The 24,297-nt window shown below is 38.9% G+C and overlaps 1 protein-coding gene across 1 annotated transcript in view; it reads left to right on the forward strand.

Annotated features, from left to right (window-relative positions):
- Positions 1–18,223: 18,223 nt before the first annotated feature.
- The window catches only part of LOC108232870 (receptor-type tyrosine-protein phosphatase F), a 176,292-nt gene continuing 170,218 nt past the window's right edge, over positions 18,224–24,297 (forward strand). Inside the window, exon 1 of the mRNA XM_037972987.1 lies at positions 18,224–18,351. The gene's annotated coding sequence lies outside the window, so the exon portion shown is untranslated. The remainder of the gene's footprint in view (positions 18,352–24,297) is intronic.

Raw genomic sequence — 24,297 nt, forward strand, 5'->3', positions numbered from 1 at the left:
GTTGATAATAGCTCCACTGCTGCTACCAAATCATTAACACCCAAAAAAAAGTTTAATCTATTGTTTTGTGGTATTTTGGGATTAAAAATTGTCACCGATTATCACTTGGTATTTGGTGTATAAGTTAGTTCAAAACTAATTATTATTAGCTATCCGTGATGTTAGTTTGTGTGTGTGTGTGTTAGGGGGGCGTAGAAAGACATAAAGAGGATGGTCTTGAGCAAAGCGCTGGGGTGTTAACTTTTTACGAGTAAACTTTGCTTTGTGTATGTGTGTGTCTGTGTGTGTGTAGACAGAATCTGATAGGTGCTCTCTTTTTCCTCAGTGCATCACCTCCGATCAATGCCCTCCCACAGGAGACCCTATGACTTCACTCTCAAAGAGATTCTGTTACCTCCTCCCCCTTGTTTTGGGAAATAAGACCCTCTTTAGGAAAAAATACCCTTTTTTCACCCATTTTCCCACTGAGGAGCCTCCATTTCATTAGTCACTCTTGTGTGATACCTACTTATCTGGTTTTAGGACTTTAGTATGTACGTAAAGAAAAAAAGTGGCAACAAATGTTCTAAAAGTAAATCAATAAAAAGTCTGCTCATGTACTGAAACTAGTCTAAAATCTGCATTTTTTAAAAATGGATGGCTTAGGAATTTAAAAGAGAATTATTGCCTGTTGCAGATGACATGTCTGTGTTTGTGTGTGTTTGTCTGTAGTGTTAGCAAATATCTGATGAGCCAGTGGACGAATTTAAATGAATCTCCAAGAAAGTAATCACTGGATGAACATCTACAACTCATAGATATTCACCTAAAATTTGATGTAGTAGAAGCTGAGCATTGTCCCGAGTATGTATTTTGAACACTGCACATTGATTTTGCTTAAAACTTTGGCATTAACTGTTGGTTTCAGCTCTGTATGTTAGTAAAATATCTCATGAACAACTAGGTGGTTTCTGATGAAACTCTCAGAAAGTAAATATTGTACATCTACAACTGATTATCATTTGATGTCATCTCGATGGAAGATGGCTCCCACAGCTAATGTACCTTAGCCAACACAAAAATGGCTGTATGGCAGCAGGCAATAAAAAAGAAAAATAGCTGATAAAGGCATATAAAAATTCTAGTAGATTAAAAAAAATACATTATTTGTCTCTGTAGGAATAGAAACATAGACTTGCACTACACAAGCAAAGCAAAACTGAAAATGAAAAAAAAAAAAAGAAAAAACAGAAAAAAAGATAAAGGGTTTTCATTTCAGTGGAATTGAGTAGCAGGTTAAGCCTTTGTTTCACCCCCTCAGTAAAATATTCAAGCTGACTCCAAAATGCTATGGTTCAACAAGTTTGTGCTTACGGTGGCATTTTTAGGGGTGCCTGAAAGTGGCTGCCGACTCATGCAGAAGGAGGAGGTTGACAGAATGATGATTCTCAGTCTCCCAGTGCTTAGCAAATACAGATGGTACAGTGTGTAAATGGAGACTTCAGGATGGAGACATGAAGGGAATGGGGGGGGTGCAATGAGACATGTTCATCCGAACTGAGACTGCAAGCAATGAAAACAGAGTGAGCCTAAATTAAAGGGGACGATAATGGGACAGAGAGAGGGGGAAAGAGATGAAGAGCAACAATTGAGCTGGAGTGAGTGAACACACAGAAGATCCAGTAAATGGGAAAAGAGTGGGCTGAGGAAAAAAAAGGACCTGTTTACCGGGGGAGAGAGGAGAGCCAGTGAACGTGAAAGAAACAGCAATAAAAGAGAGATAGGTAATCGACATGGGTGAGAAGGAATGAGAGAGGGGAGTAGTTGAGGGTGAAACAGACAGTGACAAAGTGCACAAGAGCTAGAGACTGAGATAAAGGTAAGCAGAGGGCGGGCAGGTTTGGGGAGAGAAAGCTAATAAAAAGGGTGACAAATGCAGAGAAAATTTAAAGGCCTAGTAATCCTTAAAGGAATGCATATCACCCGCCGCTGGAGTCATAGCCATTTTTATGCTTGCTTAGGTTGCTTATCTGATGTGTCATCTTGAATGGGAATAACTCCAAAAGTTATTTAGTTGTAAATATGCATCCAGAGATGACTTTCTGACATTTTTTATTCAAATCCATCCACTAGTTCATGAAATATTTTGCTAATGGTTCAGACAAACAGACACACACAGATACGGGGAAAAAACATTATTGCTCCCTTTAGTGGCAGACAGTAATTAAAAGAAAAGGAGAATTTCCATCGTTCTTCCTTTGGTGCAGTCCTTGAGCCAACCAGAGGGCAGCCAGGACAGATGCAGCAGTGGTTGTGGCTGCAGAGGGCATCAGACAGGACAAGTACTTGCAATAGGGACATTAACAAAGCGTGAAATTAAAGCTGCCATGCTGCAGGGATCATGGGCTCTGCCTTAACCCACCACCATCATCATCATCATCGCCCCTCTGAGGCCTGCCTGAAGGTTGGACAGAGGCAGTAGCATTAGGGACATTGACAGGATGCTTTGGGGTAATAGAGCCTGGTGTATTACCGTAATGATGTGTGGAGAAAGGATGGGGGGGCTCTAATCACTCCTTCATGACAGCATGGCTCAGTGTGGTAAAACAGGCTGCAGTGCTGTCTCGCATAGGTGTTCGAGAAGTGACACCCCCTCTGCGCTGTGAAATCCAGAAAACATTTGATAGTGTGCATGTTCCCCAGCTTGAACAACCGTGCCCCTCGTCTGTCAACTCACGCATCCTTCATGTCTGTTACCTGCAGATGGAGTTCAGCTGACAGGATGAGGTGACACTGTGGTAAACATTCGATTTCAAACACGTATTTATAAGTGAAAAAGCTAAAACCAGACATAAAATGGCTGCAGACGTAACCGCGCAGTTGTCACCCTGGTTTATACCTTCTCGAATGAAAACAGAACTGAGTGACAAACCCTGGAAGAAAAAAAAAGAACAGCTACAAACTCTTCAATGTGTTATTTAGTCAAAAGAAAGGGGGAAAATTCTCTGGTTAGAGCTGCTTTCTGTGCTTTATTACTCTGTAATTTGAACGTCTGCAGGTTCTGGACAAAACAGCCAATTTCCGTGGAGGCCCTTTGACAGGCAGTTTTTGTAATTGTCTTACATTTTATGAAATAATTCTTAGCTGCTGCCTAAAATTTCAAGCATTTTCTTTTATCCTTCCATCACCATAAAACAAAGTATTATACAATTACAGCATTATTTCTTCAAGTAAAATGTGCACCTAATTAGATGTTTTCAAGCCTTTTGTGCCACTAAATAAAATGATGTGACAAACGGGTTGATAAAAACAAAATAGGGTTGAGCTACAGTATGTAAAGTGTGTTTGTTCCTGCCTGAGTTCCAGCGAATGGAACTCAAACATGCACCACTGTCATTTTGTTTTGCTCACCTAAATTGTCTTGTTGGTGCCACTGGAAAGCAAACATAATAAAACTTGGTCAATTTTACAGATATTGAGCTAAAATATGGTGTGGTACTAGCTGGGATTTATTCCTAGCATCAACTTTTGGAGTCAACATTGTTTGAATGTTAGCTTAATATCTCATTAACCACTTGATGTATTTTAAAGAAAACTGAAAGTAATCATTGATTGTTCCTCTACAACTGTTTAACCTTTGGAGTCAATCCAAATCAAGATGGCTGCCATTAATATTCAACCAAAGATAACACATAGATGCTATAACCCAGCCAGTTTTACAGACATTGAGCTAAACTGTGGTAGTAGCTGAGAATTATTCACAACACACACTCTAAGCATAACGTCTTGCAATATTAAATGGGATTGTGCATAATATTATTTTGACCAAATAACATGTTAAGTTTGACCAAAACAATAACATGTCTATGATTTCTCAACACAAGTCGATCTTAGTCTAGAATGCTGACAAGAAAAGCAGCAGGTGATGTGTATTCCTCCAAGTAATGATAAGCTTTTAGTTTTGTTTGCGGCAGAAGAGAAACTTTAACGAGACGTTAGAGCACTGACAATAATTTGCAGTTGTGTGTTAACTTTATTAAATGTTTCGATTTACCGCCTTGTGTCTGTGCCTCTGCTGTGTGACAAAGGACGCTTTGGAGCAGTGACAAACTGTCATAACGGTGCGTCTTATCTATCTGACAACCAGTTCGTCTTCACCTGTCCAGATCTCATGTCTTCCCATCTGTCTGATGCACTTTTTTATTTATTTAAAAGAGGGACAATGAAGATTTATCAGTCATGAGTACAGTTTAAACGCATCCTATAAATGTGTTGGATTTAGCCATGATCATCTGGGGCTGCAGCCTTACATGCCTAATGATACCACTTCTAAGATATCTTTAAGTTTGACAGTTTTTCTACAACACTGATTCCGCAGAAGGCAATTATTTGCATGTGTTGAATTCTTATCTTGAGCTGAACTTGCTCCAGATCATGTTAGGCTTCCCAGCATGGGTTGCCATGGCAATACACCTCAAAAAGATGTGAATCATCTTTTAGACACTGAGAGGTTACTCAGACCTGTCATCAAAAACAATTTTTAGGAATCCGATTGCATTCAGATAGGGTTAAATACAGGTCTGAATAGCCTCAGTGCAGACGGAAAATAGGGGAAACTCTCCAAAGGCGGTCTGAACCCCTTTTTTCCTCGTGCATTTGGTAGTCTGAGCACAATCCATCATAAGCCTTTATGTAGGACTTCCTACTGAACTGAAGTGACCCCACACAAGCTGCAGAGTTGTTACCTGAATGTCTCAGGTAAAAAAACGGCTGATTACAGATAAATAAACAGCAACCCTTGGAATATTGCAAAGATACTTTTTTCTTGTTTGTTTTGTTTTCGTCAGAAGTCTATTTTGCACCACTTTGTTTTGTACGTTTGAATCTTAAGCACAATCATCCTGCCTCCTCAGCCATCATCTCTCCTCTGCCTGCTGTCTGAGGAAACTGGGGACAGTATTACATTTTGTCCATGTATGCATCACTGTCAAGTGAGCGCTGGTTCTCTGCTGCCGCGGCGGCCAGTTAATAACCCTGGTGTGAGGTCTGGTGACGGGTCATCATCAGCCGGCTCTGTGCTGCTGTCAGGAGCCATTTACCCTAAGCAGCTCTTCTCCTAATGGAACATCTGAGTCAATAAAAACAATAATCACTCCCAATTCTACTGAAAGTAAGGAAATTATTTTAGGGCATCAAGAAAACATGGCTGAGGTTTTTAAATTTATCTGTCCAGGGAGCGGCTTGACGTGCACTTAGCCAGACAACCTATTAAACTCTCAATCTTCTACATTAGACTTGCATGAATACATTGGTGTTTGCAGCAGGGTTTTATTCAGTAAAAAGCGTCTGCTTCCACCAACGAGCTCTTATTTGATCAGGCAGATATGGCTTTTTGTTTTAATCACCCACTGCCAAAAGGCGAAGGTGGCCAATCATGCTACTGGATGTACATTTACAACTTAATAACTTCTGGAGTCAACCTAATTCAAGATAGCTGCCACGGCCAACTGACCTTAGAAAACACAAACATAACTCTAACTCAGTCATCTTCACAAAAATTTACCTAAAATTTGGTCTTGCATGAGCTGAGACGAATCTCCAACACATATGCTGAGTGCTAACATATTGTGTGAGATCTTTGTTTAAAATTTACCATTAACTATTCGAGTTAACCCTGTCTGTCTGTTAGCAAATTATCTCATGAACCACTGGACAAATTTCATTGAAACTTTTATGAAATAATCATTGGATAGACATCTACAACTGATTAACTTTTGAAGTCAATCGAATTCACGCTGGCTGCCACAGCCAACCCACCTTAGAAAATACAAAAATTGCTGTAATTGAATCATTTTTATTATTTTGTTTCTAAAGTTGGTGTGGTGGTAGCTTAGAGTAATTCACAACACATAATTCAAGCACCACTCATTGCACAACATCTTTGCTTAAAACCTTGGCAATAAATGTTGAAGTTAACCTCGTTTGTCTGTTAACAAAATATCAGATAAACCACTGGATGGATTTCAGTGAAACGCTCAGAAAGCAATCCCTGGACGTGCATCTACAAATGATTAACATTTAGAGTCAATAAATTTCAATATGACCACCACAATCAACTGACCATAGAAAACACAAAAATAGCTACAATTAAGATGGTAAGGTGGCATAAAAGGTGATATGCATTCCTTTAAGGATTTCTAGGCCTTAATTTTATTTATTTATTTTTTTGGTTAGATTTTACACTTGTTTGGTGGGGAAAAGAAATCTATGTCTGAATGTGTTAGATGGGATACAGACTTCATCAACTGCTATGTTTTAACTCCCACTATAGCTTAATGAACCACACATAGCACCCACTCAATAACTCTTCATCGAGGAACTCCACCCTGCTGCCAAAAGGTCAATAGCTGGACAGTGTGTCTTTGAGTGGCTTTCTGGCTTACTTCAAGACTGGTAATGGTGTTCAATGAAGAGACCTGCACAACATTCCCCAGGGGAAGTTCCCAGATATCCGCCCGTGATACCTAATCCAGAGCCATTAGCTCTCCCTCCAACCACAAAAGAGCGTGGCTCCCTTGCATCTCAGGAATTAAAAATTAACTAGCTAATATCCACTTGTCTGATGGGGTGCTCTGCACAGTTGAAACATCAGATTCCCCCAGCGATGATCGGTGAGGGCTGGCTCGTGGAACCCAATCTGCTTGGGGGGAAAACGCTGACTGAGATGGCAGGAAGAGAAGCAGAGGCATAATGTCTGTCCATCACATCCATCACATCTGAGTTTGCGTCTGCAACAGCTGGCCAAGAAGAAAAATTCAAGTCAGTACTCATCCCTCTGTGCCATGTCCTCTACCACACTACATTATGACCTTGCTGCCAGTTTTCTTACAACTGCAACATCTGCGCTTTCTGTAAATTACACACTCTATGTAAATTCTTGAATTTTTATTTTGGTACAACCCCAAATCCAAAACACTTAAGGTGTTGTGTAAAATGTAAATAAGAACAAAATGCAGTGATTTGCATTTCTCATAAACCTATATTTAATTCCCAATAGAACAAAGTAAATATATTGAATGTTTAAACTAAGAAACTACCATTTTTAGAGAAAAAATAAGATATTTTTGAATTTCAGGGCAGCAACCTGTCAGAAAAAAGGATGTAAAAGTATGTGGTATAAATAAGAAAGAGCTGGAGGAGCATTTTGCAACTAATAAGATTAATTGTCAACAGGTCAGTAAGAGGACTGGGAATAAAAAGAGCTTTTTAGACAGACTGAATCTCTCTTGAGTAAAGGTGGACAGAGGTCTACCCATCTGTGAAAAACTGTGTCAAAATAGTGGAACAACTAGAAAGCTATTGAATATCTCATCATCTACAGTTCATAATATAAAAAAGATTTCATAAATCTGGAGAAATCTCTGAGCTCCAAGGACAAGGTCAAAGGTCAGTATTGAATGTTCATGATCTTCGGGGCCTCGGGCAGCACTGCATTCAAAACATGTCTGGTTCTGTTCTGGACATCACTGTGTGGGCTCAGGAACACTTCCACGGATGATTGTCTGTAAACAGTTCACCGTGCCGTCCACAAATGCTGCTTAAAGCGCTTTTGTGCAAAGAAGAAGACATATGTGGACACCATCTAGAAATGCTGCTGTCTTCTCTGGACCAAAGTTCATTTGAAATGGACCGAGACAAAGAGAAGAACTGCTCTGTAGTCTCTTTAGAAACAATGGACACCATGTCCTTTGTTCTAAAGGGGAGAGGGACCATGCAGCCAGTTATCAGCTCACAGTTCAGTTCAAAAGAAGACCTCTCTGATGGTATGGGGGTGCATTAATGCCTCTGGCATAGGCAGCTTACACATCTGAAAAGACACCATCAATGCAAAAATATATATACATGTAACAACATATGCTCTCATCCAGACGATGACCTTTTCAGGAAAGGCCTTACATATTTCAGCAAAGCAATGCTAAATCACATACTGCGTCCATTACAACAGCATGGCTTCAAGATTAAAGAGTCTGGGTTCTGAACTGGCCTGTCTGCAGTCCAGACCTCTCACCAATTGAAAACATTTGGTGCATCATGAAACAAAAAGTCCAACAAGGAAGATCCAGGATTGTTGAAAAGCTAGAATCCAACAAGAATGGGACAACATTCCCCTCTAAAACCTTCAGCAACTGGTCTCCTCAGTTCATAGACGTTTACAGACTGTTGTTAAAAGAAGACAGGATGGTTCACAATGGTTGCTGCCATCAAATTTAAAATTAAATTTAAAAAAAAAATTCCCTAAAAGTTGTACAATTTCTAAACATTTCATATGTTTACTATGTTCCATTGTGAATAAAATATGAATTATGAGATTTGAAAATTATTGTATTCTGTTTTTATTTACATTTTACACAACCTCCCATTTTTTTTCAGAACTGAAGTTCAGTTTAACATGTTGTAAGTAATGAGTGTGTTATCTCTCAGGATGCCATGTTTGTTGCTCTAAGAAGAGCTGTACTGTAAAAAGGAACAGTGTCACCGTTTTCTTTTTTGCACGAGCAGGGCTAAACACTCAGCACAATCCTGCACATTGAAGAACAGAAAAACAATTTATGCTGTGTCGCCTCCTATTCCTTCTTAGATCCTTTTGCTTAAGGGCTTCTCCAACCTGCTGGCTTCCATGCATCCCTTCTCTATCGCTGAGTGGCTAACTACTCCAACCACAGTGGGGGGGAGGGGGGAGAATGAAGGGGAAAAAAACAATGAAGAGTAGGACAAGCTTGTTTCTCTGTCCTCCCCATCCCTCTGCAGGAATTTTCTGCCTTTGATTTCTTCCTTTTTTTCAATAAGCAAGGACTCTTTTCAATGTTGCCAGCTCAATGAGAGCTTATGTGTCCTTCATCCAATTCCAACCCACCACTATCTCTCTTTTCTCTTTTCTCTTTTCTCTGTCTCTCGCCGGTGTCGTCTCTTCCTCTTCATTTCTCTGCATTCTGCCTTTTAAATATAGCTGCTGTGGAGACGCTGTTTGTGTGTTTCTTGTGGTTCCAGGCTTTGAAGGAGGGGAGGATTTCAGATCATTCATGTCTCTCTCTCTCTCTCTCAAGGCTTAAGTGGTCTGTTTGCGATGTAGAAAAATGCATGTTTTCTTGTTCACTTGAAACAAAGTACAATTATGTACTTAAAAGGAATTCAAATTTTCTTAAAGCTCTGGCTGATAAATCCTTGTTGTAGGTACATCAGACACACTGTGACACTGTACCTTCAGTCTGACAGGAATATTCTGTTTTATGTCTTAATAATGATCTCAGTAAGTATATTGGGAGTCCCTGCTTCACCCTGCAGCATACACAAGGATTTTTTGCCTCAGATTGATAAACTAAACCACATTATTCCAATCAAATGTCAAACAGCCTAAAGCAAACTTCTTGTTTACAGAGTAGCAATGTTTTGCCTATGTATGTATGTGTGTGTGTTTACGTGTGTGTTTGTCTGTCTGGTAGCAAAATACCTCATGAACCACTAAACAAATTATAATGAAATGTTCAGTCAGTAATTATACAACTGATTACTGTTTGGAGTAAGTCCAATTTAATATGGCAGCCACAGGAAAGCAATATTAGCAAATGCAAAAACAGCTATTTTAAATGGCATTTTGGAGATATTGAGCTAAAATTTGGTGTGTTAGTACTTAGTAGACCCCCAATTTATAATCTTAACGTTAACTAATGAGGCAACATCTGTGTTTAAAATTATGCCATTATCTATTTTAATCAACTCCTTCTCTTTGTTAGCAAAATATCTCATGAACCACTGGATGGATTTTAATAAAACTTTTAAAACATTATCAATGAAAGTACATATACAACTAATAAACTTAAGGGCTCAATCCAAATTCATTTCAAGATGCTACCACAGCCAATTGATATTAGAGCACAAAAATGGCTACAATTGAACAAATATTGAGGTATAATTTGGTGTGGTATTAACTGAGAGTCATGTGCATTCCTTCAAGGAATGACTGACTGAATTACTGACTTAAATCTTCTAAACAGTTTCCCTTTGAGTTTCTGCAGGATGTAGTTTCACCCCAGCCAAAACCTAAAATTGGATCTTTACTCTGAGCGACTGCAGAGATGGCAACAATCATTAGCATGTTTGACTGCATGTTGGTTAATGATACAAGAGCTCTGTGTGTTCTCGTCATTAACTTCCATTAACTGTTTTCCTGCCTCATTGAGTCCTGCTTTAATTGTGCAACAGACACAAGATGGGAGCGTCCTGCAAAAAATGAGTCCGCTCAGGCTGTCCAGGTCATTGTACGTGTCAACTCCATTTTGTCATTTTGTGACTGACCTTTTGGCAAAAACATTTACAACTGAGAGCTGTGTAATATATCAGTAATATATAGTATGTAATACACCAAAGCCCCCCCATCACTCAAAAGAGTGTCTGAGTCATTGTTATCTCCCCTGGGTGTTTGAGCTCCAGTACACAGAATGATGTATGATTAGAGTTATAACACCGGGCGACTGTTTTTTAGATTCTTCTGCAGAGATTTGAGAGCCTCCATGTGCTCCTAAAATGTGAGGTTGTAAGTGTGCAGCTATCAGCAGGATTTATGAGATCACAAAAAAAGTTTGGGAGCCAATTTTGATCAGTAAGTGAAACATAGAGAGATGCACTGGAGACTCAAATGAGTGCAGCACAGTTGTTTTTGCTGTTGCTGTAGGCGTAATAAAGTTTTATTCAAACTTGGTTTGAATGTCCATGAGAAATTTTGCTAACAGAGTTGACTCCAAATAGGTACATTTGGAACATGTAAATTTCAAACAAATATCTTGTGCAGTTTACACCCAGAATATGTGTTGGGGATCAGTCTCAGCTGTTGCCACATAAAGTTTTAAGAGTTATAGCCACCTTTGTGCTTTTTAAGCTTAGTTTCTATGGCAGCCATCTTGCATTAGGTTGACTCTAAAAGTTAATCTTTTGTAGATGTATATCCGATGTTTAATTTTTGGTAGGTTTATTAAAATTAGTCGTATGGTTCATGAGATATTTTGGCAACAGACAAACACACAAAACATTATTTTCTTCCAAATGCAAAACCAAAATATCAAAAGACTTTCACAGAAACATAGTTAAATATTTTTATGAAATGTATACTAACGACACTGATCACTTTAATGAAAAAGCAGGTTTTTGGGGGGATAAAACTCAAAAAGCTAATCTAGTCAGTCAGCCTAATCCAGTAGCACTAAATAAAACTTAAGATACACTATTTAAAGAAACAACAACAACAAAAATGGATTTAATGTCTTTTCAAGAGCTGATAAGCAAAGTTTTTCCTTTTGTTGGTAGAAAATAAAACATCTTTATAACTGTGGGTACAAAGCAGGACAAGCTATAAATTCACAAAGGCGCATTTATTCTCCTCATTATATGTGTAAGTATAATCTGACATTTTTGTTTAGTTTTTCACACAACAAAAGTCCAAAATGTTCACACAAATAAGGGTGTTGGTAGATCTGAGTATAACAATGAAGCAACCAGTTCTTTAGTTGGCTCAACAGATCCTAAAATTTGTGTCAAAGATAATAAGAGTCACATTTATCACGTTTCCGTGGTAATGCGAGGCTCTATGAGTGCTCCTAATAGCCCATCAGCAAACATGGCATTTGATGTGCCATTTGATGTTTTTTTCAGCACAAAACACATTAATTACCTGCCACTTAATTCAGTCATGATAAACAGGTTGTTTGAACTGGAAGCGTTATGAGAAAAAAATAATTCACAAAAAAGCAACACTTTTGCTGCAAATTAGGCAAGAGAGATTTGCAGGCAGGAAGCTGTCGGAGGTGTAAATTAGTAAGTAAATATACTGTAAGTAAATATTCTTTTTAACACTGTACACTTCAAGCACCTTCCATTTATTTATAATGTGACAGCTGTACATTTGAGCTCCTAAACTTTAAACTTGGTATTTATGATACCCAAGATGGGCAAACTGGTGGGGTGTTGTTCTATAATTAAGGATATGTGTGCAATTAATTTACCCAATTGATTGATGTTCAGTGTCTGTGATGAATACCAATCGTTTAATCAAATTTTTAATCTGTATTTTAGGAGCAAGCTAAGCATGCAATGCACAAATATATCCATGCCTTTTTATACATCACCAACTGAGTGCTGGTAGGTTTCACTAGGTACTGCATAGATTTATTACTATTACAAATTTGATTACTAATGCAAGTAATTACTCCAGAAGTTATAGTATTGGGATTTTATACATTTTGAAAAATCTGACTTTAGTTCAACAATAACTACTTTGAAGCCTGTGTGAAGTATCAGCACAGACTGAATATTTTTGCCTATCAACATTGAAATGATGTTTAAATCATTTTAAATGCCAGGGAAGCACTTGATAGAAAAAATTAAACTTGACCTCTGAACATAACCTCATATGGAATGAGTTAAATGTCAGAAGAGAGCTATCTTTGTGGCACTTAAGACAGATTTAATCTTAAATGATCTTTGTGAACTGCTAATCTCTCATTCCTGTATATTGCTTTATTGTTAGTGGGTGGCATATAGGATTGGATGCTATGATTTTTAAATGTCTGTTTGACAAAACTTGGGAAACATGAAACACTCCAGAAAACAACTAAATTGTGTTATTGTTATTATTATTATATATTTTAATTATCCAGGTAAAAGTCATTGATGTTGAATTTTTTAATTTATTTATTTGTAATTTATTTATCTATTTTTGCAAACATATAAAACATATGTATTACTGCCTTCTTGGCAGTAATACATATGTATACATACAACAACTCTCCACACACAGGCCACTGTTCAACTGTTTGTGAGCGTAGTTAATCAGCCAATTACATGGTAGCAACCATTGCATTTAGGCAACTAGATGTGGTGAAGTTGACTTGCTGAACTTCAAACTGGGCATCAGAATAAAGCTGAAATGGGCTTTAAGTGACTTTGAATGTGAAGTGGTTGTTGGTACCAGATGGGCTTGTCTTAGTATTTCAGAAACAACTGATCTACTTGGATTTTTATACAAAACTACACCTAGAGTTTACAGAGAATGGTCCAAAAAAGTGAAAATGTCCATTGAGCTGCAGCTGTTTCGATCAAAATGCCTTGTTGATGTCAGGGGAGAATGGGCAGCCAGATCAACAAGCTCTGTAGAATACCATCTCTAAACGCACAACACGCCGAACCTTGAAGCTGATGGGCTACAGCAGCAGAAAACCACACCCGGTGCCACTCCTGTCAGCTAAGAACAGACAGCTGAGGTGACAGTTCACATAGGGTCGCCAAAATTGGACAATAAGAGATTGAAAAAGCATTGCCTGGTATGATGAGTCTCGATTCACTGGACTCAAACAATCTCTATAGCCACCAGATCTTAATCCAGTCCAGTACTTTTAGGATGTGGTGAAACAGGAGATTCACATCATGGATCAGCTGACAAATCTGCAGCAATTGTGTGATGTTATTATGACAATATGGACTAAAATCTCTGAAGAATGTTTCCAACACCTTGTTGAATTTATGCCACAAAGATTTAAGGCATTTCTGAAGGTAAAATGGGCTTCAACTCAGTACTAGAAAGGTGTACCTGATAAAATGTCAGGTGAGTGATTCAAGATAGCAATTATTTCTCATTCTGCACAATCACCAGTGTTTTTAGAGGCAATCTGATTTTGAGATATGAATGTAAAGTCTCAGGAATTTTCTCAGCACTGTTCACTTGAACTAAAGAATGATTATAATTAAGGTCTGTGCCATTCTTGTAAATTCAGTATATCTGAACCCTTGAATAAAATTTTGCCTTTGTGTGAGCAAATCATTTTGGATGAGATACTTTTGTCACATTTAAGAAAGTGTTATTTGCATTTACAATTATCCAATTTTTTTTTATGGATCCCTAACATGGTTAACCATATTTATAATAATTTAAGTCCATAAAGACCATGTTAGGAGCATATAAGTGATTTTGTGGTCTTGACTGTTACATATGTCAGATTCATTAGACTCATTTTTGCTCATCTGTTTTGACTATCATTGTTATCATTTTCTGTAAAAGTCAGCTTCCTAAAAGATGAGTTATTCTGCAATATACTGAATAATAAAATGGCTTATAAATAAATGATGTGAACCTTAATATATTTCAATCAAGTATAAATAAAAGGGCTGCCTATGAGTCAGGTGAAAAAACATGTTTTGTTCCACTATTATTGCTTTATGTTATTGTAAATATTTTATACATTTAAGACATTTGTAATAAATCAATTTTTTTTCTCACAACTTAATCAAAAGTTTGTTTAACTAAAAAACACTCTACTGAAATAACAAAAATGGCAAACCCTGTTTTACAATGTACTGTAATCAGAAACCTTCTCATGAGCAATATTATACTTTAAAAACCCTTTGCAATATGTAGCATGGACTGAAAAAAACCTGAACCAGTATTACATCAGCCTTCAAACCATAAAGTAAGGGGTTCTAGACAGAAATGAACTGCTTTACAAGTAATTTCTCCTGACTAATTTCCCCACAGAGCTCAATAAAAAAAATTAATGAGGAACAACTGATAACGGGATCCATGTACGAAGCTTCGTTCTAACAGTGTTATGGTTAGAAGTTGATATGGCACCTCAGTCACTTTTTGATTTGCACTAATTTAGCAATCCATTTATTCCAAACCACTGAAATCATTATGAACAGGAAGTAGACTTGAGTGGGAGTTTTGTTCTAATACTCTGGTGAATATAAAATGTTTAACTCACTAAAAATGTAGAGTAAGGGTCTTTATGTCAAGCCTTAATTATTATAACACTTATGTGCATACAGCTTTAAATTTTCTACTTTGTATTGTAACAAAAAATAAAAAAAATCTTTGAAACCTCACTGAAGCTGTAGGGGTTCATGTTGTGTGACTAAACTCAAATAGAGTTTACAAAAACATTGGCAATGTTTGGGCTTCAGTGTAGAAAATCTGCCAATGACAAAGCATAATTGCTCCCTAAAGACTTTTTAGTTACTTTGGTGAAAAAAAACCCTTGTCTCTGACCTTCACAAGGAAAGATTGTTTATGAGTCTCCACACTGTCCACATGAGAGGTCTTTAGCTGAAAAGCAGGCCTGTTGTTGGCCACCAGAGATTCGTAGCAGCAGTATTGAGCACATGTACCAATTTCTCTGTCTGGCACCTACATATTGATGGTTGCTGTATCAAAACAATGGTCTCCCTCTGAGTGTAATAATGTTGGCCAGGTCTCTTATTTGTCTGACAAGATCCTGTTTTTAGAACATTGGGCTTTGACCAGGGTTATCATTTGTACAGGTAAAGAAACAGAAATCATTTTCAGTCACTTTGAGATTGAATAGCAGCTCATTTTGTTAGATGAAGTAGAAATGTGCAGGTATCTGTGTCAGAGTGCAATAAAAGGAGAACCTGTTAAAAGGCCCAGTGGTAGAGATAAAACTTACAAACATTATTTGCACCAGATATTACAAAGGTGTTTTGGATATTCAACCTGCAGTTCAGCAGCGGTTCAACCAAACTAACAACTGATCACTGTTAGAAGGTTAGAAGGCAGAGTGAACATTTTGTCAGAACCCTGAAGATATTCAGGTGCTCATTACCGAGGGGGAGTGGGGTCACAGTGTCCATGCCCTGCACCTTCAACCGAGTCGCTTGAGTGCTCATGCACAACAACAAGGCTGCATTGTAAGCACATTCTCTTTCCCATTACCGTACTTCACTTTTGTATTTAGTAGTTCCAAAAATCTGTCCTTGACTGTTCAGCACATAGGCTTTCCTATATCTTAATAATTAATTATGCAAAGTATTACTTGTCAAATACAGCTTGGTGACCTGCCTGTGCATCATCGATTGGGGAATATTTTCTGCATCCGTCTTGGAAAGATGTCTTAAAGAACAAAATTAACTCCTGGTGAAAGAGCCAGAGAGTTGGCAAACACATAAATTATGAATTGCACTCTTGTCCTGAACCTTCATGAGAAGAGGAAAGAAAGGAAAGGGGGTATTAGATTTTTTTCATTTGCTAAGGAAAATACAGATAATAGGGCAATAATTATAAATGTTCCATTCTCAGTGATGACTCAGGACTTTGCTGATTGCAGAAACTTTCCACTGTGAGATCTTGGGACCACCTGCCAGAGGAGCTCCTCAGCAGGAGCAGTTTAACACCGCTGCTAGGAGCAAGGTCATTATGAAATTGGTATCTGCCCCCAGTTTTTTCCATGACCTAAAATCAAAAACAGATTAATGAACAGGCCTACAGGACACTTACATTACAAGCTTTACCTGCAAATAATAGTCATCAGTTTTCTAACATATTTAAAATATCAGACTGAATTTAATACATTTCATTTGATCATTGTTCATAAGCTAGGTATACCAAATTAAAGAACATAGAATAAGAGGAATAAAATGACCAGACCAATGTCATGGTTTAGAGTTATTTTTCTGTATTTTATGTTGTCATTCCTGTGTTCTGCGTTTTTCTTGGCTTTGTGATTCAGTCTTGTATGTGTTAGTTTTTCTCATGTGTTTTCTGTGCTATATACTCACCTTCCGTCTGCTCAGTAATTCTCCGGTCAGCCTGCCACACCCACCTCACCTGTTCATTGTCACGTCCCAGCTGTAACCCATTTCCCACTCACCCTCAGTTCCTTAAAACTGCTTTCATGTCACTCATTCCTTGCTGGTTCACAGTTTTGAACATGTTCAAAAACTGGGTGAGAAACTTTCTCTTAAAATAGTCAGAGTTGTTGTGGGTGTCCCCAAACTGTCTCCAACCCACACGACTTTTGTCACGGGCCTCTCCAGCCTGTCTCAAGAGCATTAGAGCTGTATGTTGACACCTGCAAGGGAGCTCTCCTTTGACAGAAAACATCCTCGGCAAATGTCCAAGTCTAAAAGCCATGCTGATAATACATAAAAATAGTTTTTTGTTTTAAAAGTGTACTCCAGTAAATTTAACTATAAATGTAGGAGCAGCTGCCAAGGTGGATAGAAAGTGAGTCAAGGTAGGATGAGGTGAGCAACAAAATAATGTGCACAGCCAAGAATGCACTGTCACGAGCTCTGCACACAAAAACAAGCTGTGATTTTTCAAAAAACTGGCAGCTCAAAAGAATTGCATGTCTCCTGGTTGCTTGGTCTCAAACAGTCTCTCTACAACAAAAGACTTGCGTATTTTCGCACAATTAAGAGTCACCAACTAGTCTCCTAACAGTTGCAGCGCATTGGGATAACACTTTTATAACCTCTCCAGGTTTACAAAGTTTTTTATTTACCCATTCACACACACATTCAGTGTTTTCTATTATATTTCTATTTTACACAGTATCTTGCCCGAGGACAAGGCTAGGGATCAAACTTTCGACCCCCTGATTAAACGACAATCCCCCTTCCATAGGGCCAAGACTTCCTCAATAAATTAACTGAATTTAGCTGAGCTGAATGACACAGGAAGCTCACAAATTTATGCAAAAGGACAGAATTGCATAAAAATATTTCAAATACTGTGCAGGCAAATACATGCCAAAATCCCAAATTGTCTTCTGTGGTTTTTGTGGGAGTCTATTTGGGGTGTTTTGGACTTCAGTGGGATTAGGGGTGGGTGGGGGCTTTCTGTGCCCAGGGGTCCATTGTTTCATAATCCGTCCCTGTCCTGAGTCTTAATCTCCCCACAAATTCACCTTATGTCTCTTTTAAGATGGCGCTTTGTGTGAGTAGAGTAGCAGAAATAACTGTTTGAGTTCGGTGCATGTTGCGAGACGCTTCGGGGGTTTGGGAAGAAGCGACGACACGAGTGCAGCCGAGTGAATCCGAAAATCCCGCTGACCGACCTGTGCGCGTTTCCACCGCGGAGTCAGAGGAGACGCGTGACTGCGAGGGGAGAGACAACTCCACGCCTGCCGCGCGGACCGCGGACAGACTTCTGCGAACGAATTAACTTCGGAGAGGAGTATTTCACTCGCGAGGAGAGAAGAGAAGAGATAAACATTTTTTCTCGCCCTCCTCCGGTTGTTTGGCGGCGATCGCCCGAAACGCTTGAGCGCGAGGCGGACGTTAACCCGTTAGCAGCTCGGGAGCTGCCACGAACAGAGCCGGGATCCGCGACCCCCCGGCTGGCTGGGTCGGTTGACCGGACCTCGTGTTGCTCCGGAGGAGGTGGACTCGTCGTATCCTCCTCCTCCTCCTCTCTTCTTCTAACTTCTCTGTGGATTGTCGTGCTTGCTTCCGAGTGAAGACGGGACTGGACTCTGTGGGTTTGGAGAAGGAGAGAAATGCCAACGGCGGTGTCAAAGAGGAGATTCAGTAAGTGCCCCGTTATCTTTCCCCTTCCCCTCCGCTTGCCATCAACTTACCGAACTCGGCAAGGATTTTTTACCATCCCCGTTTCACTTAATAGTAGAATTGAAAAATGTGTAATGGTTAAATAATAGAAGTAAGCTCCATCTCGGGGGGAGAAAACGGGCTGTTTTATTGAACTTATAACGCACAGCCAGCGGCAACTTTTACATCAACTGGAGCAGATAATTGTTTGTTTTACTTGAAGGTGACTCGCGCAAATGCTCTGCCTTTTCTTTTAATTAAGTACAACGGAAGTTGACGTGATAAAGACCAGGCAGAATATTATTTTCTCATTCACTTCACAAGTGGGATATATATATATATATATATATATATATATATATATATATATATATATATATATATTCCGATCCTGCCCGCCTGCACTGCTCAGCGGACAGCCCGACGTCGCGGCAGTCTTTGCAGGGATGTCATTTTATCAAACCGGGCACAAAAATCCGTCCAGAATAACTAATGAAGAAAAAATAAATACTAATAAAAGAAACGAGGAGAAGTGGTGGTTCTCTGTGGCAAGCGAGCCAGTCGTCACCTTGTCCGTTAATAGCCTATTGCAATGGAATGATTTGCTCTCCATTTTCTTTGACCTGTCATGATAATAAAACTGATTTGCTTTGGCCTTTTCCACTCCATGCTTGCGCGTGCACGTGAGCCACAACCCCCACCACCCTCCATCCCTCCATCCATCCCTCCATCCATCCATGCATCCATCCATCCATGCATCCATCCATCCATGCATCCATCATCTGAAATCCTCAGACACAGAAGATGCAAAAAGCACCTGCCATCCTGTGTGTGTTGTTATGCTTTTGCAACAATTTACTGCTACTTCAACACCGGCTGCAGACAGTTTGCATTCCAAGGATTGACTCTTTGCAATTGGGCTAAATAAAAAATAAAAAGCTAAAATCATGGGGCATCATTTACAGGTGTGCCACTTTGCATAATTGCCTTCATCCTTTTGGAGGAAGGGGGTGGTGGTGGGGGGGGGGGTTTCAGAAGGACACAGAAAGATGGCCAGCATTACATCAAGACCTCTGCTCCTTTTTTCGTGTATTTATTTATTTATTTATTTTAAAGGGGAGAGGGAAAAAAAAGAAGAAAAGGATTCTGCACAGTGAGTCACATACCAATATAGCCCCAATTGCCACTCTTTATTAATACATAAATTTAATTAAAACTGTCACAGGCACAATGAAGGGAGCTGAGATGATACAGGGTGGGTTAGTTTCTTGGAATTGCATCAGAGGTTTTCTGAAACAGATCCCAAGGCCTCGCTGCATGTTCGGTCTCTAACCTTCACATCCTGCCAACTGAATAGGCAGTAACAAGCTACATGTTTGTGCTATATTTGAGGCATTTTTTTAGAATTAGCTCGTAGGTTATGATCATATTGTGGCTGCATTTGGTTGTAGATTATTGTGGGAAGATCCATCATATGCTGATGATTTATGGAGTTTCGCTCTAATTTATATCACAGCATAGGCAACTGTCACATACGGTTTGGCTTACAGATTTAGAATTACATTTTTGGACTCTTATAGATAGATATCATATAAACCTGTGTTGACAGCTCTGATAGGTGTCATGCTGTTAAAGCATCAATGTTTTCTTCCATCATGCTGACTAGATAAAATCTGCAGGGGAGCTGTTAGAGTTTATTTTATTTATTTACTGAACCCTTTCTCTTCTTTATTCTATTTGTGGGCTGTGAAAGCCAGAGAATCAATCTGGAAATTTCTTTAATGTTGTGAGGTATGCTATTATTTTAGACTGAGTGTGTTTGTTTCAGTGGTAACGAACTCCTCCGGGTGTTGGACATATTTTAATCAAAACCCAAAGGTTATTCAAGGGAGAACGTGTGACTTACATGACCATTACTCGTGGGGATCACAGAGTGGTCCACGGTGTGTTGCTGCATTTCTTTCGTCTTTTGTCCCTTTTCATGAAGGTGTTTCTGGTGTTGTGATTTTTGGAATGCTGCCCATGCATGAATAAAAGCCAAGGTCTTTAGCTGGTGACATCATTAGCTCGGCACAGTACAGACAGGCAAAGGTGGAACTAGTGAGAACCATTTCTGGAAAAAATGTCATTTACAACATAGCATCCTTTGCTGTAGTGCATTTTAATTTGACATATAAGAACATATATAGAACCATAATTAAAGTAAAATGAATGACCTAAACTCCTTTTCCCCCTAATTTCAAATTTAATTGATTGAGTATGAAACTGAGAACTGAGTAAGAGGATCAGCTATTTTGAATGCAGTTCACCCTTACAGAAAATCCAGCAGAATGTGAGTTTTTCCCATGGTTTTTCCATGTTGTTACAGGTTGAAAATGTTCCAGAATCACACATGAAATACGTGCAAAACATGTTTCCCGTGCCAATTTACCATGATATTACAGATGAAAACATGTGCTCCTCGTGTTTTTAAGTTCCATATCCACACAAGAAACGTGCAAGAAATGTTTCATGTGTTTCACGTACTACACTTAACAAGCCTTATATGTGAATAGGATTTCCACACGTGAAGTTTGTGTTCTTGTTCTGTAAGAGCAGAAATGTAGCAGTTTGAGTACAGTTCTGAACGTTGGCGCATAAACCATCAGACAACTAAAAGAAATGTGTCGTTGGTAAATGAAAATGAGTTTTAAACATTCTGTGTTGAAGATTTAACAATTTTTTTGCCCATTAGACACTGCCTTGCAAAGGTTTGACACCTGTATTTGACTCTGAGAATTTCAAAGTTGAAATAATGAGGTAACTTACACCTTTTTCTCACAAACTTTAAAACAGCTCAGTTGATCACTTGATGAGTTGGTAAGTGTTTTGCTTGGATAAAAAGCCAATCTTCAACTCAAGGCTAAAGGCCCATCTCACTCTATTTCTGCTCTTATTTTTGCTCTGAAATGTATGAATAGAAGTAAAGATTTATGATTCTGCCATTTTGACACATCTTTTTTTTAAAGTTTGGCCACTTGGCAGCTGTTATTTGCCCACTACGCCGTCTTCTCTTTACAAGTTATTTAGTTGCTGTGGTGGCTGATCATAATATCATTCAAACTCTCCAGAGTATCGCACATTCTGCAAGGATTCTCAGACTCTACTGCAGCTAACAATCGTAGTTTGCTATTTTGCTACAGGCAATTTTTGGTTACGTCATTGTTCTGCTCTGTTGCTGTGGGAGATGGATGTAGCGGCACGTCCACACCAGCTGCTGGATCTGCTTAGAGTGGCCCTTCAGCTTGCAACAGGCCTCTTTAGAAGCAGGACAAGGACTGCTATCACCTGCTACAATCCGAAAACGGTGGAAGTGGAGCCTGCCAGGTGGTCTTCCTGTAAAAACAGCTAAATAACAACCAGATACTGCAGGACTGGTTAGCGGAGACTGAACTTTTAAGATCTGTGGTTCTTCTGAGAAGCAGATCACATATCTACTGTATATAAAATCAGCCATTTAGTTCAATTGATAGACTGTGCCGTGGTTCTAACTATGTTATTGTAAAGATGTTGCTTGTCCATGAATTTGCTTATTTTGTTTTTGCTGCATTTGTTGGTGTGGATAAATTGTTGGTCTGTGGGAGCATTTGTATGGCTTTGCAAAGGGTATTTCCCTACAGGGCTAGTCATGGGCTAGCAGCATGAGCATCTGTCTCAGCATCCTTATATACTTGTGTTCTTTGGCAGGGGCCACACTGAATGGCGCTGTTGGAGAGCTCCAGCTTGTCTGTGGCCACACGTTGAAAAACCATGCGGCACAGCCCTACTCCAGTTGACATTTCTCATGCTTTCCATATGGGTCAAATCTTTGTAATTTCAGAGCCTTGGAGTTTTAATGACAGGTTTTACCCAAAGTGTGTTGGTCTGTGGTGGGTGGGTTCAGCGTTTCTCTAGTTTATTGGAGTTTATAACTACTCTGAGATGCCTCACCAGCCCACACTGAGGGCGTTGGTACAGAAAAGGCAAAAACTCTTATTTTGAAACAAGCAAACTGGTTCTAACTGGTTGGCGTGGGCCTCAGATCAATTCTTGAGGCTTGCGTTTACATTCACAGTTGCAAATTAGGCCAGTTTCTGTTTGTGTCAAGACTCAGACTCAGGTAAAGATGCTGTGTGTGCAGATTTTTTTTCTGCTTATAGAATCAGAATGTTTTGCTCCTGCATCTATAGGGATGCTGATATGGTGCTGTTTAGAATCTCATCCCCACACAGAGACAGGGTGCTCTCGGTGGCACGCATGGCGGATTTTTAACAATGCCTTTTCTTTAACGTCAGCAGCGCAGAGGCAAAGAGTGATTTACTACTCTGTCTACGAGGGTAATGTAGGAGCAATTTGACTGCTGATTGAAACCAGGTCTCCCATTTCAGAGTCCGCTGGTGACATTATAAACCATTTACACCAATGTTTTACAGGGCACTCCTGCGTTGTGCAAAGTGGAAACAGATGCATGGCCTAAAAATGGCCTGTGCTACCGCCAGAACCCTATTTTTACCCAATCCTTGTGTGATTTGTTATTTTACTTCAAAGTGCGTGAGTTCTGCTGAGTGAAATAGTGAATATGGAGGACATGGAAAGGCTAAATGTTAGGTTAATCAGTTCTGCCTGTTTTTCATTTAAATCAAAGGACCTCCTAGATATAGGGGGTGTATCTGGTTTTGATTATGCGGCCTTTTGCAGCCTTTTCTGTAAGTGGGAAGACCTTTTTTTTCTCTAGCCATTAAGTATATATCAGAGCGGTGGTACAGTTTCTACATTTTTATCAACATAGTTAGGAGAACAGCTTTTGCTTTAATAAACCAAGCAGCCATCTATTTAGTTTTCTCTTTCTAAAACATGAGTCATTGAAAAGTCATTGCATTACTAAACACAAAAAGAAAAGCACTTCTCTAGGAGAGTACGATGATTAACAAGCACATAATGCCAGATTTTGAAAGCTGAACCTTTAGGAGTTCAAGTCAATGTCCTGCTTCCACTGTTAAATGACTTCAGCTCAACAACAGGTGCAGCTGGTTCACTTTGTTGAAAAAAAAAATGACTGACGGGAACTTAAATTTAAGCAAAGAGTAAGGTGTGTTGAGTTATGACTGGGTTAATTTAGTGAATGCATTGGGAAACAGGAAAGTGGACTTAATATATTTTAGATAATAGGACTTTTTGTTTGCCTTCAATATTAATATAGTATTACGACAACTGGCTTTATAGTTGCAAAACAATTTCATATTTGCCAAACTGAATAGATTTTTGATACAAATTTTAGAATTTATTGATCAAGGTTTTAAGATTTAAAGCCCTTTGCCTATTATTTTAGCAACAGACCCAAAAATATCACTGCTCTTTTTGTTGTTGAAAGAGTTTCTGGTGTGAGAAATGCAACTTGCAGACAACCGTAGCATATCATAGACACAATGCGCAGTGAGCTGCCAATTGGTATGCATAACAAAGTCTGCAGTGAAATGTAGAAAGTGTTGCGATTCATCTGCCGTCCCTGTGATCTCAGATGGTCCCAGATGGCTTTGCAGTTTCACCACACATCTAATTAAAACTCGTAACCGGCAAACACATAAAAGTGTATTTCTTTTTTTCCTCTAACTTGTTGTAATTGTTGTAGACTTTATCATTGTTTCACAGATTGAGATAAATGCACGTCTGTTTACTGTTTGGTTTTCTAAATTGTTAGTATTTTTATTGCATTACTGTTAGGAATTACAAAGGCTTCACCATCCAGCTATCAATAATGGCGGGGTAATCATGTGAGAATATTGCTGTGTTTTTGTTCAAACAAAGTAATAACAGGTTGGTTTGCGCTGGATAATCTAAGTGCTGACTCATAAGTTCATTTAAAACTGTGTGAATCAAATTTCTTAAAATACATTAATACAGGAAAGTGTT

The sequence above is a fragment of the Kryptolebias marmoratus genome, linkage group LG20, assembly GCF_001649575.2.
Source record: "Kryptolebias marmoratus isolate JLee-2015 linkage group LG20, ASM164957v2, whole genome shotgun sequence".
Classification (NCBI taxonomy): domain Eukaryota; kingdom Metazoa; phylum Chordata; class Actinopteri; order Cyprinodontiformes; family Rivulidae; genus Kryptolebias; species Kryptolebias marmoratus.